Raw genomic sequence first — 6,000 nt, forward strand, 5'->3', positions numbered from 1 at the left:
GTACAAAACAAAGAAGGTAAGATAAGTCACCTTACAGGTAACAAGGTAATGATGTACACCTATTTACTTCTGTTAATAAGTTATCATTGTCAGATTTGTGTGGCACAGCCTATCTCAGAATCAATGCATGCTATGTTAGGAAGGGTACACCCTGGTTAATATGCCAGTTCATCACAGGATAAACACACCCACTCAGTCACTTATCCATTCATACATGATGGGAAGTTCTGAATTGCCAACTGACCCACATATCTTTGAACTGTGGGAGGAACTGAGAGCACCCAGAAGAAATCTGCAGAAACACAGAGGAAACATCCAAACTCTAAACAGACTGAACTGGATTCAAACCCACAACCAAGCTGCTGTGAGGTGGTAGTGTTGCCTGCTGTGCCACTGTGTCACCCCATAGTGATGTATTTATTGCTCAGTATCACCAATTTAAGTAGGAATACAAAATTCTGACATATTGGCATATTGAACATAAACTAAATGCAAGGAGCACAGATTGCTTCTTTCTGTAACTGAAATGTTATTGAAGAGAACACATCCAAAGACAACATTTCAAGATTGAATATTCTTGAAAAACACCTTCATTCAAGTAAGTTGAGCATTAAAAAAAGTATCATATACACACACACACATTTTCAGAACCGCTTGTCCCTTACGGGGTCACGGGGAACCGGAGCCTACCCGGCAACACAGGGCGTAAGGCTGGAGAGAGGGAGGGGACACACCCAGGACGGGACGCCAGCCCGCCGCAAGGCACCCCAAGCAGGACTTGAACCCCAGACCCCCCGGAGAGCAGGACTGCGGTCCAACCCACTGCGCCACCGCACCCCCTCTAAGTATCATATATTTGTATTTAATAATTTTGTACATCATCTTACTTTCTCCCAGGAACCAGGTGGTTAGATATTACCTTGGCTATATTTGTAACAATGTATCAATGAAATGTGTGTCTCCTCTGGACTCCAGGAAGCCGTGTAGCTGTCATTCTGGAGTCATATCCCTTCCTTCCAGGTATTTTTTCACAATCAAATATTGCAGTATCTTACATATTCTCACCACATATACACATTGCCAAAAGCAACATAACCAATATCCATTATCCAGAATTTGCTGAAGTTTCTTAGCAGGTAATGCTAAGAAAGTTTGCCGTTGTAAATTAAAAAAAAAAAAAAAAAAACAAAATGCACAGAAATGAAAAACCACCACTCCCCTCAACAGTTTTTGGAATAATAATGAAATATATAATAACCTTTACTGAATTTGACATTTCTTGGAAGCCCCACCACCAGTGGCACAAATGCTCATAATGCATGCTTTTTTGTCTTAAGAATGAAGAATTTAAAACCTAAATCTGAAAAATTAAATAAATCTGCTTAGAAAGAGGACAATTGAACTAATAGCTCTTGTTAAGACCCTTAGTGGTCAAGCATGCGAAAACTTTCAAAATGCATGTTGGTGATTCCATATTTCACTTGTCCGGCATTTATCAGCCCATTAAGGTCAACATAGCAACTGAACAACCATCTCCTCCAAACTGTCCTGACACTGTTGACTATGTAACATGCTCTCCAACAGCGGCACTTTCCACATTCTCTTATTTTCTCCTTTGCTAAATAGTATTGCTTCACTAGTTACCCCAGTTTTAGCCATACCAGCATTTTATGAAAGTCATAAATTCCCACAATGAAAGGTTTTGCTGCTATAGAGGTGGCTGGTGGTCTTCACTGCACTCGTCTAATTCCTTTAGTTTTATTAACTGAAAAAAGAGCTTTTCCTCCTGTTTTTAAGAGTATTGTATCAAGTTTTTTTTTTTTTTTTGGACATATTTTGAATGTGTTCAATTCGAAGGCTGCTGCCTTATTGCACTCCTAGGAGTATATTTGTTTGCTTAGCTTTTTTAATGACAGTAAAATCAGCATTTAATTGGTGGCAGGTTCACTTAATTAGGATTCAAGCTTTGAAAATGAAGGAACAAGGAGACATTTGGGCACAGTACATTTCATTATCAGGGACTGTATAAGTAATTATGTGGATCACATTGTAGAGGAGCAGCACTGTACAAGGCACCTAAAAATGTGAACAGAAGGAGTTCAGCAAATTTATGAAATCCACTTCAAGCAAAACTTATAGCAAAACTTATACCTCAGCTGCTCTCCCTGCTCTGAATTACAATTCATCACAGTTTGGAAAATGGATCTCTGAAAATCATGTTTGTGAGACTGGTCTGTCAGTGTCACACCCACAAGCCAAGCAGCCGCACCTGACGATAGTCAAGGCCAGGGATAAAGGCAGCGCCGTCCCGGCACAAGGTTGCTGAATCTTGCAACGCCCTGGCTTGCAAATTAAGCGGTTCATCCCTTGAACCCGGTTCTTCATTCTCGTGTCTACCTGTTTTTTGACCTCTGCTTGCTTTCCCTTGTTTTGAATACTGTCTTGCCCTCCAAACAACGTTTGCACCTCAATCGACCTACGCCTGTCCGTGACCACCGATTTCATCTGCCTCTGTGTGTTGGACTGGATCCGAGATGACCTCACCCGCACTTGGGTCCGAACCACCTACCTCCTGTCTCCAGTCCCTGACTGTGACAGTCAGACAGAAGCATGGCTACATTTTAGATCCTTTCGCGCTATCTGACCCCACACCTGACAAGTTAATGTTCATAACTTCACTAAAATAAAGAACATGGAATTCCATCTTTGAGTTCCTGTGGTTTTCTGCTAGGAGGAAAGCAGAGGAAATTAGAGCTTAAACACCAGTGAAGAGTTTATAAACATTTTTTGGCCGTTAGCTAAACTCACTGAACATCTCCCAGCTATGCCTATCCTAGCTACTGTCCATCTCAACTATAAGTATCCTTAGGCTGACTTGCCCATTTGGGACTGGAGAAAATCATCATACAGAGGAGGAAAGGGGTCCTAAATGTGCATTTACCCATCAGATGGAAAGCTGCTCACTTGTACATGGATCCTTCTCATAGTCCTTTGGCATTTTCCTGCCCTTGACAAGAAATTAATATTTATCGAAGCCGCTCAAGGATGATTTATGTTGTTTTCTTACAACGACCTAGAATAGTGCGGGAGAAGCATCCAGTAGCGACTTCCCCTCCCCTTGTCTAGTTTCTAATAGGCACAGGGAGCCATAAGCCTCACTCTGCTGATTTAAATCCATCCGCAAATATGTGCCGAGATATAGCACTCCTGTAATTTCAAGGAGGAGGGTAGGTTAATGAGATCCTTGTTAGCTGATATATTTTCAGAGGATCACAGAGACAAAGGTCTGGTGGTGCAAGTGCACACAAAGTGCAAGATGAGTGAAATAAAGTTAATAGGTGTTTTGTCACGGGGAGGACAGAGGCGGTGGTTTTCGTGTTTGCGGCCTATTTCAAAAAAAAAATCAGAACGTGGAGAGAGAGTGAAATAAAGCCTTTCATGTGAATGGAGGCCATTAGTTCAGGATCACTGATAAGTGAAATTCAGAATGATATATATAACACAGCATGTGCCAATATGTTTTGAGAACGTGGAGGAGTGAGGGGGGAAGGGTGGTGGCTTGTATTCTGAGCCCTTACACCCACCCTAGCCCAAGTATTAAAATTTATATAAATTATAAATAAAATATGGAAGAGAATGTAACAAGTTGCACTGGTATGTTCACAATCATGTGGTTCAGAATCTGGTAATACTTTGTGAATTGACAATAATCACTGTGATGTTGCTCAGAGAATGCACTCTTATTAAAATGGGTAAAAAGGTGATTTAACTATTGTTGTTGTTGTTGTTGTTGTTTTAAATATTGTACCACCTTGTCAGGTGATTTTTTTTAATGACCATCTGCATTCCGTTGCTCTGAATTGTGAATGTGATTCAGGTATGGAAAAAGCTAGAGAACTATTGCAATCTATGCAACAAACAAGTTAGACTACTAAGGAATAGTGTTTTTTTTTTTTTGTGAAAAGGCAGACTAAATGTACCTTGTTTTATTATCCCAAATGTTTTGAGGACACAGAATAAAATATATGGCTAATTTTAATTTAGACTGCATAACTACTGTTATTCCTTGGTACAGACATGACTGAATAAATTAGGTAAAAGACAAACAATAAATATATTAGTCAAAGGAAAGCAACATCCTGCTATTAATGAAATTGCTTTCGTACACACTAGACTGGTTTAAACAGAAGCACCAACTCAGCCCCTGACAGTGAGTTATTGCTCCATTGCTGCGCCTGTTCGAGCTGGACGACTCACACTTCGCACCCGAGGCCGGCAAAGGGCTCGATCCACAGCCTATTTATAAATACTCTTTGGCTGTGAGATAATCAATATGGGGGGAGAACAACCAAGTTTTGTGAAAGTCACCGTCCAGGATTCTGGCCTTGTCCCCAAAGGCAGGATTGTTACCAAAGAGTAAGGAACAGACCCTAGAATCCCTCTGCCTCCTCACTGCTCAGAAATGAGAAGGAGAAAGGAGAAAGCCTGGGTGCCCTTTCTAGAGACAGACAGCGTGAAGCAGCGATAACATATGGAATGGCTTGAGCTGCTGGAGGGTTTCTCTGGGTGGCTGCTCGTGAAGCTGGCTTTGCTGAATTTACTGCTTGTGGCAACGACAGACTAATGGAATTGGCTGTCTGCTTCGGAGAAGTGGCACTGTGTCTTTTTCCCAAGCTGGAAAAGGAGCTACGGAGTGAATGGCGGGCGCCGTTTAATTTGCAAATGAGAAGATAAGCGCATTTATCAAGTGCATTTTCTCACAGCTGAAAGATGCATTCTTCGCTGGCGGGATTTCAAATTTTGAAAACAGGATATGACTCGAATCTCATTACGAGTACAACCCCCTCCAACCTATTACTTAGGCAAATGACAATGAAAAACTGAATATTGTGACTGATTTGGTAGCAATAGCAAAACAGTCATACGCTAAATCTGAGTCACTGTGGTTTTCTGAAATAAATACTGACAGGAAACAAAACAGAGACCCAATATAGTGCAGACGTAATGCAGAGTCAAGCTTAACAAAAACGTTTTACAATAAAAAAACAAATATAAAAATAGAAAAACATATTTAAGCATTCCTAGAACATTCCTAGAATTCATGATTTCTTTTTTTTTGTTAAAATCAGTGCAGCCATATGAATTTTTTTTCTACCAAACCGAACAATTAATAAGATATACTCTGCACAAATGCTGCAATGCAGTTTGATTTCTTGTATTACTTGTTTACACACATACACACATTTTCAGAACCGCTTGTCCCATACGGGGTTGCGGGGAACCGGAGCCTACCCGGCAACACAGGGCAGAAGGCCAGAGGGGGAGGGGACACACCCAGGACGGGACGCCAGTCCGTCGCAAGGCACCCCAAGCGGGACTCGAACCCCAGACCCACCGGACAGCAGGATAGAGGTCTAACCCACTGCACCACCGCACCTACTTGTTTACAGTATTCTTGTTTTTCAGTCCATTGTCTGACGCACTGATGCAAATGAAATTTAATTTATGCAAATACCTTTCCCATTAGTCACCCTTGTTTTGCAATTATCGGACAGAATTTCATTGTTTACGTTTTCACAAACAAATGGTAGGAATTGACATTTGTTGAATATTTGCTTTCAAGATGAAAGCTTGATTCTAGACAGCTCAAGGGTGGTACTAGTAGTCCAAAAGAAGACATTGCTGATAAAAGATATACAGTATGGAAATATTAAAGAAACATTCTAGCAATCCCAGAAGCCTTGCTGAGAGTCCAAGGCCTAGATGTCACGCAGTTCAGGGTGACATGACTGTATTTGGTGTGGAAAAGCAGGGTTTATTTCGTGCTAAATATTTCTCACAGCATACTTGCTTGACGTGAGAGTGGAATGGAAATAACAATTCAGAGCAGCAATAGACATCAAGAAATGAAACCAGGGAAAAATTTTCTACCTTTAGCTTGATTTTCTATGGTGAATTCTGGTGTTGCAATGTAAGACAGACAGAAGCAGTACTGTGTGG

The sequence above is a fragment of the Scleropages formosus genome, chromosome 6 (assembly GCF_900964775.1).
Source record: "Scleropages formosus chromosome 6, fSclFor1.1, whole genome shotgun sequence".
In the NCBI taxonomy this organism is placed as follows: Eukaryota; Metazoa; Chordata; class Actinopteri; order Osteoglossiformes; family Osteoglossidae; genus Scleropages; species Scleropages formosus.